The 15524-nt window shown below is 33.1% G+C and overlaps 1 long non-coding RNA gene across 1 annotated transcript; it reads left to right on the top strand.

Annotated features, from left to right (window-relative positions):
* The first annotated feature begins 359 nt into the window (after nucleotides 1–359).
* On the top strand, nucleotides 360–9610 carry LOC138153072 (uncharacterized). Its single transcript, XR_011166283.1, has 3 exons — nucleotides 360–535; nucleotides 7772–7809; nucleotides 8365–9610. It is a non-coding gene; the product is annotated as an uncharacterized lncRNA (long non-coding RNA).
* The last annotated feature ends 5914 nt before the right edge of the window (nucleotides 9611–15524 follow it).

Here is a 15524-nt window from a genome sequence, read left to right as displayed (position 1 = left end):
TCAAGGAAAAGTACCCTGATGTATTAGAACCAGAGGGCAAAGTAGAGGTTGAAAGAATCCACCAATTACCTCTTTTAAAAAATGGCCTTTATAACTTTGTTTACTTTTAATTTACAAGATTCAATTGCACAATTCCTTGAGTTTCAAATTTTCTCCCCTCCTTTCCCCACATGGCAGCATACAATCAAGTATAGGATCTGCAAATACTTTCACAATAGACATTAGTCAGGTTATAAAGAAGGATTGTATCAGATGGAATGAGCAATGGGAAAGAGGAGACACAAACAAATAGGAAAAAGACAGACAGCTGTTTGATTCAATCTGTATTCAAACTCTGTTCTTTTTAGGTCTTTTTCTGAATGTAGACAACTCTCTCCATCAAGAATCTTTTGGAGTTGACTTATAATGCTGTATTGCTGAGGAGAGTCCATTCTATCAAAGTTGGTCATCACACATACATTGTGTCTGTAATTGTGTACAAATCTTCCTGATTCTGCTCTTCTCACTCATCATCAATTCATATAAGCCTCTCCAGGTAAATATGAAGTCCATCTGCTCCTAGTTTCTTATAGCACAATAGTATTCCATTACATTAATTTACCACAAGTTGTTTAGCCATTCCCCAATTGATGGGCATCCCCTTAATTTCCAATTGAAGAAGAGAGACACATACAGAGTAAAGGTAAGGGTCTGGAACAAAATCTATTATATTTATATTTCAGCTGAAGGAAAAAAAAATTGCAGGGGTAGAAATCCTGATCTCAGAAGAAGGAAAAGCAAAAATGGATGTAATTAAATGAGATAACAAAATAAACTACAACTTGCTATAAGGTATCATACACAATAAAGCAAAATCAACAATCAACATAAATGCATCAAGTAGTATATCATCCAAATTATTAAAGGAGAAGTTAAGTAAGTTACAGGAAGATATAGGCAGAAAAACCATAGTAGTGGGGGACCTCAGTTGTCCCTCCTCAGAACTTGATAAATCCAACCAAAAATAAATAAGAAAGAAAGTGAGGTGGTAAATAGAATATTAGAAAATTTAGATTAATTTGGAGAAAATTTAATGTGACCATAAAGGAATATATATATATATATATATATATATATATATATGTATATATATATATATATATATATATATATTTATTTATTTATTTATTTATTTTTTCTCAGCAGAACATATTACCCTACACAAAAGCCAACCAATTAATAGGGCATGACACCCTCAAAATCAAATGTAAAACAGCAGAATTTTTTTCAGATCATAATGCAATAAAAATTTCATTCATCAAAGGGCAGTGGAAATACGGATTAAAATTAATGAGAAATTAATTAATCTAATGCTAAAGAATTAGGTCAAAGAACAAATTAAAGAAACAATCAATAATTTTGATAAAGACAATGACAATGAGACAACATCCTATAATGTATGGGATGCAGGCAAAGCAGTATTTAGGGGAAATTGTATTTCTCTAAATCCTTACACCAACAATGCAGAAAAAAGAACAATCAATCTAATGGGCATACAACTAAAAAAAGACCTAGAAAAATAACAAATTAAAATTCCTTAATTGAACACCAAATTGGAAATCCTGAAAATGAGATGAAATTATTTAAATTGAAAATTAGAAAAAAAATCTATTGTGCTATTTAATAAATCTAAGAGTTGGTATTATGAGAAAAACAAAACAAAACAATAAGATAAATAGGTCATTGTTTAATTTGATTAGCAAAAAAGAGAAAATCAAATATCCAGCATCAGAAATGAAAAAGCATTGTCTAATAAATTGCAACACATCTAACAATATGGGAGAAATCAACGAATATTTGTGAAAATATAAATTACCTAGATTAAGAGATCAGGAAATAGAATGTATAAATGACCCCAGCTTAGAAACAATTAATTGAATGACCCATTAATTAATTCCTTAGGAAAAAGTCCCCAGAGCTGGATGCATTCCTCAGTGAATTCTATAAAACTTATTTTTATTTATTTATTTTCCAAATCTTTTTTCCTTTGGTTTATTTTATTTTTTTAATTAAATTTTATATTTACTTTTAGTTTGCATCATTCATTGCCACAAGATTTTGAATTACAAATTTTCTCCCAGTTTTTTCCCTAACCACCACCTGAAAACAGCGATCCCACTGAATATCCCCTTCCCCTAGCTGCTCTCTCCCATATCTTCCCCCATAACCCCTCCAAATTCATAATAAGGCATGGGGGATCTCTATGCCCAAGTACCTGTATATTTTATATCCCAGTTAAAAGTAAAATAATAATAATAATAATAATAATTATATATATATTTATATACATATATTAAAAATTTGATTTTAAAATTTTGAATTCCAGATTCTTTCCCTTCCTTCCTCATCACCCACACTTACTGGGAAGATAAGCATTTCAATATAGGTTGCACATGTGTAGCTTTGCAAAAATTTCCATAGTGGATATATAATGAAAGACTGACTATATTTCCCTCCATCCTATCCCACCCCACACGTGTTCTATTCTCTACTTTGATCCTGTCCTTTCAAAAGTGGGTGCTTCCATCTTCTCTCTACCCCCCAGCCTACCCTCCCTTCCATCATTCACCCTCTCATTCTCTTCCCCCCTACTCTCCTGTAGGGTTAGATACCCTATTTAGTGTGTATGTAATTCCCTCACTAAGACTAATTCAATGAGAATAAGGTTGACTCATTCCCTTTTGCCTTCTTGTTCTTCCCCTCCATTGTAACGGTTTTCCCTTGTCTATTCTATATGAGATAATTTACCCCATTCTCTCTCTCCCCATCTCCTCTCATTATATTCCTCTCTCATCTTTTCATTTCACCTTTTAATTATCACCCCTTCCTATTCAACTGGTCCTGTCCCCTCTATCTATGTATACCTGAACACATATATACAAACACTCACATATGTATTCATATGACCATTTAACCTCCTGTATAGACATATATATATATATACATATATATGTATGTACACACACACATACACACACACATATTTCTATTCCATTCATCTATTCTCATACTGAGAAAAGTTTCATAAGTTACAATTATTGTTTTTCCATGTAGGAATGTAAATATTTCAACTTTGATAAGTTCCTTATGATTTCTTTTCCCTCTTTACCTTCTCATGCTCCTCTTGCTTCTTGTATCTGAATGTCAATTTTTTCTATTCAACTCTGTTTTTTCATCATGAATTCTTGAAAGTCATCTATTCCACTGAATGACTATATTTTCCCCTGGAACTGATATTCAGTTTTGCTGGGTTGGTGATTCTTGTTTTTAATTCCAGCTTTTTTGACCCCTGGAATATCATATTCCAAGGCATTACATTTGCTCAGTGTAGAAGCTCCCAGATCCTGTGTTATCCTGATTGTGTTTCCACAATATTCAAATTGTTTCTTCCTGGTTGGTTGTAATATTTTCTCCTTGATCTGAGAAATTTGGAACCTGGCTATAATATTCCTAGGAGTTTTCTTTTGGGGATTGTTTTCAGGAGGTGATTGGTGGATTCTTTCAACCTCTATTTTGCCCTCTGGTTCTAAAACATCACAGCAATTTTGCTTGAGAATTTCTTGATGGATGATTTCTAGGTTGTGTTTTAGATCACGACTTTCACATAGTCCAATAATTTTAAAATAATCTCTCCTGCATCTATTTTCCAGGTCAGTGGTTTTTCAATGAGATATTTCACATTGCCTTCTATTTGTTTTTCATTTTTAAGAAAACCTGTTTCATAGTGTCTTCATTTCCGATAATGTCCCCAGCTTCTGTTTGCTCTAATATAAGTCTGAAGGAATCATTCTCTGCAATAAGTTTTTGAGATTCTTTATCCATCTGGCAAATTTAGATTTTTAAAGCATTGTTCTCCTCATTGGCTTTTTGGACCTCTTTTGTCATTTGAGTTAATCTATTTTTTAAGGTGTTATTTTTTTCAGTCAGGTGGTTGACTCTCATTTCATAATTTTCTTGTATCATTCTCATTTCTCTTCCCAGTTTTTCCTCCACTTCTCTTATTTGGTTTTCAAAATCCTTCTCAAGTTCCTCTGTTGCCTGTAACCAGCTCATTTTTTTCTTAGACACTTTTGTTGTAGGAGTTCTGACTTCAATGTCTTCCTCCTGTTCCATGATTTGATCATTTTCCCCCAAAATAGGAGTGTAAAGTTGGATTGTTTAGCTTGCTTTGCTTCCTTTGCTTTCTCATGTTGCCACTCAATTACTTGACTTTTAACGTTTTTCCACACTAGAACTCTGCTACCAGAGAGGTGAGATTTGTCCCAATTGCTGGGGTTTTCTCAGCTGACAGAGCTATTAGTTCACCACATATCAAATTTTTGTAGAACAATCAATTCCAATACCATATAAACAATTTGGAAAAATAGATGAAGATGGAGTCATACCAAATTCCTTTTATGACAAAAATATTGTACAAATACCTAAAGCAGGAAGAGGTAAAACAGAAAAAAAGTCAATTATCATCTACTTTTCCTAATGAATATTAATGCAAAAATTTTGAACACATACTAGCAAGGTGATTACAGAAATATATAACAACTATTATATGCTATGACGTGGTGGGATTTATTCTAGGAATGCAGGGTTAGTTCAATATTAGGAAATCTATCAACATAATAGACCATGTCAAAGACAAAATCAACAGAATTTTTTTTTCAATAGATCCTGAAAAATCTGTTGACATAATGCATTACTCATTCCTATTAAAACACTAGAAACATAAGAATAAAAAGAATGTTCCTTAAAATGATAAGTAATATCTAAAACCATTAGGAAGCATTATATGTCAAGAGAATGAGCTGGAAGCCTTCCCAATAAGGTCAGAGGGGAAGCAAAAATGTCCGTTATCACCATTATTATTCAATACACTACTGGAAATCTTAGTTCTATCAATAAGAGAAGAAAAAGCAATTGAAGGAATTAGAATAATCTATGAGGAAACAAAATTTTCACTCTTTGAAGATGATAGAATGATATACTTAGAAAACCCTAGAACATCAACTAAAAAATCACTTTAAATAATTAAGAACTTTAGCAAAGTTGCAGTATATAAGATAAACCCACATAGGTCATCAGTGTTACTTTATATTACCAACAAAGACCAGCAGCACGAGAGAAAAAATTCTATTTAAAATAACTGTAAACAATATAAAATACTTAGGAGTCCACCTAAAAAGATAAACCAGGGAACTACATGAATGCAATTACAAACCACTTTTCACATAAATAAATCAGATCTAAACAAATGGAAAAATATCAATTGCTGATGAGTAGGCCTAGCCAACAAAATTTAAAAAATGACAATCCCACTTAAACTAATTTACTTATTCAGTGCCATAAAATCAAACTACCAAAAATATGACTTGAATATGAATTCTTGCTTCAGATACTTTTAGACTAGGTCCAAAAGGTCACTTGCTTAATTTACCGATGCTTGACTTACTGCAATACCTGGGATGGACCCTGACCCAATTACTCATTGATGGTCACTGACATTTTTGTTTATACAAATTGGGAACCTCCAAATGAATCTTCTTTGCCTAAGATGAAAATGAATAAAAAATGAGGTAAAAGAACCAAGGTGAACTTTTGCAGAGTGACCTATTGACCTCAGAAGACAAAGAGCTCAATTCTTCTCCTTTGTCTCTCACCATATGTCATCAACAATGGAGTAAAAAAGAATAGCTGAAGAAAAAATCTGAAGGTCTTGTCATCTAGGACTTTTAAAGATATCTTCAGTTCTATATAAGCAAGGAATCAAGAGATTGCAATTCACCTTGCTTATAACCCTGTAACTAGTTATAAAATTACTACATATACTTCAAGGTCTTACTGAAACACGTCCATTACAGATCATCAAAGATCACGAGTCTCATTCAAATAGGCTCCCCGAGCATTCTCTTTCATGAAGAAAAGTGACAGAGGTTCTTGCTCATGAACTAAATACTTGTTACATGTCAGAAAGTTGTTTGTTCCTATTTGGATAGTTATTATGCCTTTGGGAAGGAATAATTCATAGCCATTTAAAAACATTTAGTCATTGCTGATAATTTTATTTATCTATTATATTTTCCCAGTTCCCTTTAATGATAGAGAAAAATGGTAATGATTTTGTGGATATTTATTTTATATCACTACTTTGTTAAAACCATTTATTATCTTGATAAATTACTTTTGCTTAATTTCTTGGGTTTGCTAACTATGCCCTCATTTTGTTTTCAGTATTTTAAAACTCATATTTTTCAAAATTTTTTCCCTATTTATATGCATTTTTGCTGTACTTAAGTCAATAAACATTTATTAACCACCTACTCTATTCTCCTCTGTGTTAAATGATGGGGATTCAAAGAAAGGCAAAAAAGAGTTCCAAAAAAGAGTTTCTATGCAGAAAACAAAACAAAAGCCAAAACAAATCCTGTGTAAAAACAAGATTTCTTTGTGTATTTATTTGTGTGTATGTATGTGTGTGTGATATGTATGTAATAAGGACATATTCTGAAAAAGAAGGCATTATCAATAAGTGAGACCAGAAAATATTTCTTGCATAAGGTAGGATTTTAGCTGAGACTTGAAGTCAGAAAAATAGGAGGCAGAAAAAATAAGGGAAAGAATTACAAAAATAGAAATACAAATGTGATATATAGCATTTCTGAATCTATATAAATGAATGAATTAAAAAAAACATTTATTATAGCATTAATGAAGAAAGCATTGTACTAAAGTGCTTGAAATTTCCAAATAAAAATATAAATAAATGAAGAAAATTAGGGCAGCTCTTTTTGTGGGAAGCCTACATATTAATGGAGGAGGTAACAAATAAAAATTGGAACTGTAAGTCTATCAGAAATACCCCATGGTCCTCAGGGTAGTTTTGTAATCTGAGTCTTAGTAGATTGGAGATGCTGCCATACTGGGCTTCTTGGGATTACTTGTCAAATGGAGTAGCAGTTGTTCAGGGGTTGGTGATGGTGGTGATTTTTTTCTTTTGGAGGATACAGAGAATGTGGGTTACTGTTCCACAGAGATTGTTGCCTTCAATAATGGCTGTGGCATCAGGGTGGGAAGCAATTATTGTCTGGGGGAGGGACACTACTATTCTCAAAGTATTTGGGTTTAGAATACTAAGCTATCTCTTTTGAAATCTGAGGGGTGGTAATAGTGGAAGCAAGTTTAGTGATTTGATTTTTCCTGGCATATGTCACCTCCTATCTCTCCTTCAGTGTAATAATGCATATAATTATATGTATTTGTAAATATTCGTGATAATATTTTATCATTTAAGGAAATATTTCCATCCTCTATGTATATGTGTTTATGTACATATATCTCTATGTGTGTGTATTAAAAAAAAAGATCTAGCATTATATGTAATGTATAAAAAACATTGGAAAACAAATATACAAAAAGAGAAGAAAATGACAAATTACTCCAGAATTTTTGCAAATAAAGCCCAAAATGGACTGATAAAGAGCTGAACAGGACTGAAAATACTCAACAACAACCAACAATAACAAACATTAAAGTTCACTAAAAAACAAGGGCTGTCCACTCTCATCATTACACTGGAGAAGAGATTAGAGGTGACATAAGCCAGATAAATTAAACCATAAAAAGTTGTTCTTAACATGTAATGTATATCATATATTAATACACATATATTTAATGGTTAACTGATTGAATATGATCAATTTAAGGAAATATTTTTTCTTTCTCCACTTTTTTATATGTGCAGTTAGCATGAATGAAGATTATATTTTACAGATGACCAAGGTAATGTATAACATACTGATTTTAATTTTTTAATTGAATTTTAAAATTTTTTTCTACTATCAAACCATCTTTGCACTCCAACTTTAAAACTATTTGACTATAATGAATGAAAAATTTATATACTCCCTTATTCTTTTTGAGGGTAATTTACAGAATAGGTGTATGCTATTGCTAATTAAAATCATTAGTTTTACTTTGTTATATTTTCTCTTTCAAATTTGCTGGATCAGAATTATATTTGACTCAATTCTCTACATAGAAAATAGTTTATGCAATAAAGTAAGCATTATTCCTTTAAATGGTTTGTAACACCTGCTTGATTCTAGTGTCTTTGCATGTGCCAGCCTTTAAATGTACTGTTTACCTAGATTATATCTTTTCATTTACCCTCTTTGCATTTATTCCTTCAATGTGTGCATTTTATATTTTTATACATATCCATTCCCTTTTTAATCTCAGCTTTGTTGGAACACAGCTATGTTTAATAGACAATGAGAGCTGTAGTAGTTATCTCATTCTCATCTTGGGTTTTTGTTTTACTATTTTTTTTTCCAGTGGAATCCAGACAAATAATCCTGAGACAGGACATTTTGATTATTCTATTGTGTTTAATATTCTGCAGATCATTGCAGAGGTGGATGAAGTTACTACCTTTGTTCATCACATAGAGGACTTTTGATGTAAATTCTTCTTCTCTGTACTAATTGTACAAGCAAACAGGATGGTAGACATAAGTTATACTTCATCTCATTCCTACATACTTTTGATTTTTTTCATTAGGTTTCTATATTTGGAAAAATGTCAGATATTAGATCAATTTTTCCCTTGATATTATTGTGCTGGTGGCATCTTAAATAAATGTTTTCTATGTAAATTCAAATTTTGTAGTTTCCTCACCAAAATACTTGAGCATATTGTAGTGCATGAATAAGTAGCACACACATAAGCTTATAGAGCTACTTTATTATAATAATTACAAAAAATGTAAATGTGCTTATTTAAAAAATATCCAACTAATAATGAATTTGTCCCTATACTCCTGGGATTTTTTATGTACCCCTTTGGTCTGCTCAACCAATATGTTATTTTCTTCTAATGGTTTGTTTCCATTTTTGTGATACAAACTATGAATACTTTTTATAAAGTAGATACGCTATAATTGGACTGCATTTAGAGGGTTCCCTGGTGTACTCATCTTTTGGTATTAGATATATAGTGTCTTCTAATAAGAAAGATGAGGTAATATTTGTATTTTTGAGGAAGTTGGTAAGTGCTTTGCTAGTAATCCATATGCTACCATGAAGTGCTTGAGGCAATAATTATGGATTTTATCTCACCTGGCTACTTTCCAGTTTTGCAGAGCAGCTAGAATTTCAGTTACATTCCTTGAAATCACAATTCTGTGATATTTGTCATATTAATGTAATAAGTGCTTTCTGTTTTCATTCTGAACAGAATTGAGTTCTAATTTTATTAGAACAGAATATTTCCCCATCTTTGAAGGTTTCCTCTTCTGTACTTTTTTATGGCTTTATAGTAAAGTTTTTTAAACTTGTATTAAATTACTTATTTGGTTACTTGTTTTATTTCAACAATTTGTGTCATCTTAGTGTTTTCACTTTTGTTTTTAATTGCTCATTAAGTGTATTCATGATTCCTCATATACTATGCATTATTATTACTATGTCATCATTCATTGTAATCTCTCTTTTTCATTGTGAACTTAAAAATTTGATTTTTTCCCTCATTCCTCCTATTGATTAAATATACTAATTTATCTATTTTATTGATCTTTTAAAGAAATCTCTTTGTTTTATTTATCTATTCAATTGGTCTTTATTCCACCTATCATTGATTTCTCCTTCTATTTTAATAGTTTTCTCCTTTGTGCTTGCTCTTTGTGAATTAATATCCTCATTTTCTAATTTCATTAACTGCCATCTCAAATTTTTATTTTATCTATTATCAATATATGCATTCAGGAATATAAATTTGCCTCAGTACTGCTTTGGTTATGTTCCATAAATTTTGATGTGTTGTATTTATATTGTTATCTTTAACATGATTTGCTTTTCTTTCTGTAATTTGTTCTTTAACTCAGGAATTATTTAACAAGTCATTTTAGTCTCCATAGAGACCTGCATTTTTTGATCATATTTGCCTTGTTTGTAGCTACTGTTATTGTGTTATGATCCATAAACATAATATGTACATAATATTTCTGCCTTGCTGAATTTTTCTGTAGCTTATTTGTAATCAGTTTTGATGACATAAACATGCATATTAGAAAATAATATGTATGTTGACTTTTTTAACACTATTATTTCTATTCCCCTTTAAAATCCAGTTTCTTCAGCATTAGTTAAGAATCTATAAGTTCTTTATCATATTCCACAGAGTTAAATGTTGAAATCACCCACTATTACTGATTTTGTATTTTTTCCACAAATTTATTTGCTATACTATTAGCTGTAGAGATGTTTAATATTAATATGTTCATTCTAACATTTTAAATCTTTAACAATGTAAGGATTTTATGTGTATGTACATGCATGTATGTATACATGTGTATATGAATATGTGTTTACAGATAGTTATAAATATAGATACAATTATACACATATACATGAATGCACATATCTTAAGGCAAACTAATTTGAATATAAAATTTTTTAATTCAGTTCTGCCATTCCCATTTTCTAAAGCTGTTGGAAGCATAAGAAGAGGTTTTAGTGAACCACTATGGCACCATGGAAAGTTAAGTATGTCTTGAATAAGAGGACCTGAGTTCTAATCCAATTTTGTCACATGTATAGTGGCAAGCATCCTAGCATACCCAGGGTGGCTGCCAATACAGGTTCTTAGATCTGTTTTTCTAAAGGAAAGCAACTCAAAATGGGTTACCAATTTTGTTTTAATCAAACATATGTCATTTGCCTAGTTCAGGGGGAAAAGTTCAGCACCCTGAACATCAGAGAATACACACAAGTTACAAACAGATGGCAAATATAGGGAAACATCACCAGACAGACTTCCAACTGTCTGACTGGACAGTCCATTCTCACCTAGTCAGTTACCAGAGAGGGAAGCACCAACATTTCAAAGCTGGGGGGCTCAATGGCTGCCCAGAGCCTTGTCTGGTCAAATCACAGAACTTCTCAAAGTTCTGTTCAAAACAAAACCTCACATCAGGGTATATAAAGCCTTCTCCTGGCTCAGAGAATGCCACAACCCACTTGACCCACTGCCTAATCACAAAATATCAAGGTGTGGGTTTTCCTGAAAAACAAGCCTCCTGCTACAGGCTCCAGGTTAACACATTCAGCCTATTAGGGGGCAAAGTTTATTTTCAAATCAAGTAAGGTCCTCAGAGACTCTTAAGCATATCAAAGGACCTAAGGGCAGGGAAGATCTTAAATTTCCATTCCCATAACATGTTAGTTGGTCAAATTTGGGTAAATCAATCTCTTTTGACTTCAGTTTCCTATATGTAAAATGAAAGTTGGAAAATTAAACAGTTTCTCAAATCAGTTCTAAAAATAATCGTAAGAACTTAAATCTATATGCAGATTTTGATAATGGGTTGTAGGCAGCGTATGTTTTAATCTAGCAATCTAATGTCCTTTTATTTTCCTATTTATACAGAGAAACTATAATTTATATTGAGAATTAGGATTATTCTATTTGCCTTCAAATTTATGACGTTGTTAAATGATTTATTGGATGAGAGAACACTTTTTTTTAATTAAGACTCAAAACATGTTTTCCTTTAACTCTAAGTTCTAACTCCTCCCTGTCATGATCTTCTTTTTAAAATATAGGATTTAAGGGAAAAAAATCATAAAAAAATTTACTTGGAAGGACCAAAGTTCCAGAATATCAGGGGAATTAATGTAAATAACTACAAGGGAAAGTGGCCTAACTTTTCAGATCTAAAAATTTAAAATAAAACAGCAATCATCAAAACTACTTAGTACTGTGTAGACTGGTGGATCAATTGAATAGGTTAGATACATAAGACACAGTAGTTAATGAAAATACCATGTTTCCCCAATAATAAGACACTGTCTTATTATTTTTTTTGGACAGAAAAACACCAGAGGGCTTATTTTCAGGGGAGGGCTTATTTTAATGAACATTGACAGCAATTTTAATAAACAGGTAAATGTGAACAAAAAAATGTACCTTTATTCAACAATGATCATGTCATCTTCTTCAACAACATCGTCATAAGTGTCCATACCCTGAATTCCGTCCTGGATGTCTTGCGCCTCCATTTCCTTCAGAAGAAGTGGACCCAATCTGTCATGTCCAGCAATATAGCTCTCTTTAAATGAATATGTCTTGCCCAGGTAACCTGCTCGTAGTGCCTTGGCGACACAGCTGTCAGTAATTTTATCCCATGACTTCTTCACCCAAGTCACGACTTCTTGCAGACAGGGCTTCACAGAGTTTCCATGCTGATTTCTTTCCATTCTATTTTCAATGTAGTCATTGACTTCCACGTGCAAATGGTCCTTGAATGGCTTGTTTATTGCAATATCAAGGGTCTGGAGATAGGCAGTCATTCCTGCAGGAATCATTACTTGATCTATTCTTCTCTCTGCAAGGAAGTTCTTCATTTCTTTAACGCAGTGAGTGCTGGCTGAATCCCAGACTATCAGACCTCTTTGGTTACCTCGCATAACAAGTGGCAGCATTAAATCAACCCACTTTCTTATAACGGCTTGTGTACACCAGGCTTTTTCGGTTTCAAGAATGTAAATGCCAGATATACATTCAATCTTATCTTTCTTGCCCTTACTGATGATTAGAGGTGTGGCTTTCTTTCCATCCAAAGAAATTGCCAAAACACAGGTGACCCGTGCACTTTCATAGCCAGTGGTGGGAATGTAGATTGACATTGCACCCCTGTGATGAATTGTTGTTTGAGATCCTTGTCCCATAAACACTGCAGTTTCATCCATAGCAATCATATTGCAGGTTTGGTACTTGGAAATGTCGATCCTATCAATAAAGGACTTGAATGCAAGTGCACGTTTAATAACTTCAGCATCTTCCAGCTTAAACAGTGTTGTTGATCTTCTTTGGGCAGTTCATACCATTGAAGGAAACCGTCCAACCAGTGTTGTGATGCTTTGAATCCTTCTGAGACCATTTCAAACTCTGGTGCCATTGAAAGGGCAAATGCTTGAATATCAGCCCTGATACAACCAAGGCCTTTGCTCTCCTGTCAGCAATCCATTCACCAATGAGGATCTCCAAGTCAGGATATAAGGGCTGCCGACCTGATCCAGACCTGCGCTTTTTCCCTTTTCCCTCATCCACCTGACGATTGAGGTTATTACTATAATCTGCTCTCCATTTTCTGACCATTCAAAGATCCAAAAGTTTTTCTTTACAGAAAACTGCAAGATTCTTGCCATGTGACTCCTCTACAATTGCTTTCTTATACTCAACAGTATAGTATATCCTTTTTGTACTCATGTCTGGGGGTCAAAACAGACAGAATAATAAAATTATGACCATCAGTCCTTCTTTTCACTCGATCATGCCCCCTGAGTTCTTTTTCCTCCATCATGCCCTTTTTATCCTCCATCATGCCCCCTCACTCCCGCTTACATACTGGGTTTTTATGTTGTCCTGCCTCAGCTCTCCTCCGCGGCACTGCTCTCAATGGCGGCAGCAAGCAAATCACTGGGGAAGAACAGGATGACGCGCTCACTGCTGCAGCTCTGATTGGATGCAGCTCGGAGTGCAGCGTGCATTTCACGGGGGGGGGGGAACGGTGCATACAGAGGGTACCATAATGTAGCATGTAGCGCAGGGTATCACCTTCACTACAGTAGCAATCTCAATAGGGCTTATTTTCGGGGGAGGGCTTATTTTAGAGGGATTTTACACAGTAAGCGGAGGGCTTATTTTTGGGATAGGTCTTATTATCAGGGAAACACGGTAGTAATCTATTGTTTGATAAACCCAAAGACTCCAGCTTATGGGATAAAAATTCACTATTTGATAAAAAGTCCTTGGTGGGGGGAACAGAAAAAAGTGTGACAGAAACTAGTCATAGACCAACAGTTTACACCATATACCAAATAAAGTTCTAAATGGGTATGTTGTTTAGACATAATGGGTGAGACTACAAGTAAATTAGGAGAGCAAGGGGTAGTTTAACTGTCATATCTAAGGAGAAGGGAAGAAATAATGAGCAAACAAGAAATATGGAACATTATGAAATGCAAAATTGGTAATTTAGATTACATTAAGTCCAAAAAAGTTTTGCACAGACAGAACTAATACAAGTAAGATTAGAAGGGAAGTAGAAAGCTAGGAAACTATTTTTATAGCCAGTGTCTCTGATACAGGCCTCATCTCTAAAATATGTAGAGAAGTGAGTCAAATCTATAAGAATAAGTCATTTACCAATTGATAAATGATCAAAGTATATGAACAGACAATTTTCAGATGAAGAAATTAAAGGTATCTATATTCATATTAAAAAAAACACTCTAAATCACTATTGATTAGAGAGATGCAAATTAAAACAGTTCCAAGGTAGCACATCACACCTATCAACTTGGGTAACATGACAAAAGAGGAAAATGATAAATGTTGGAGAAGATGTGCGAAAATTGGAACACAGATGCATTGTTGGTGTAGTTGTAAACTGATCCCACTATTCTGGAGAATAATTTGGAATTATGCCCAAAGGGCTATCAAACTGTGTATATACTTTGATGCATCTACCACTAGATCTGTAGCCTAAAGAGATATTAAAAAAAAAGAGAAAAGACCAACATGTACAAAACTATTTATTGCAGATCTTTTTGTAGTAGCAAAGAATTAGAAATTGAGGGAATGCCCATCAATTGTGTAATGACTGAATAATTTGAGGTACATGAATGTAATGGAATGCTATTTTTGCATAAGAATTTATAAGCCGGATGATTTCAGAAAAACATGGAAAGACTAACAAACTGATTCAGAGTTAAGTGGACAGAATAAGGAGAATGTGGTATACAGTGCCAACAACATTGATATACTTAGCTCTGCCCAGCAATGCAGATCTAAGAGAATTCCAAAAGACTCATGATGGAAAATGATATCCACATCCAGAGAAAGAACTATGGAGTCTGAATGTAGAGTGAAGTATACTATATTCTGTTTTTGTTGTTTTTAATTTTTCTCATGGTTTTTCTCTTTTGTTCTGATTACTCTTTCACAAAACTATTATTATTATGGAAATATGTTTAATAGGATTGTGCATGTATAACCTATATCAGGTTTCATGCAGTCTTGGGGAGGAGGAGGGAAGAGATGGGGGAGAACTAAATACTTAAATCTTATAAAATTGAATATTGAAAACTAAGAATAAAGAAGTAAAAATAAAATATGTGACTTACTCTGGGATTACAATTAACCTGTCACCTCCCCCAGAATCATAAAAAAAACACATTTTTTTCTACTCAACCTTCTTCCTTTTCCTAATTCTTTTAAATTCAAATATGTATATTTCATTTATTTGTTATGATAATAAATATTAAATCATTTGAATAAGGAAATTAGAAAAATAATGCAACAATTGAAACCTCAAATTATGGCCTGCATATTGTTTGGGTCATAGAAATTTCAATTGGTGCTATAAATCGAGTTGCTGGGGACAGGGGGAAGGGCAAAACCCAACATGGTAGAGTAAAGGTAGGGACTTACCT

This window comes from Petaurus breviceps, unplaced genomic scaffold, assembly GCF_028583685.1.
Source record: "Petaurus breviceps papuanus isolate PSGF00001 unplaced genomic scaffold, PetGlider_PUasm1.0 90977, whole genome shotgun sequence".
Taxonomy (NCBI): domain Eukaryota; kingdom Metazoa; phylum Chordata; class Mammalia; order Diprotodontia; family Petauridae; genus Petaurus; species Petaurus breviceps.
This window is presented reverse-complemented; position numbering and strand designations above follow the sequence as displayed.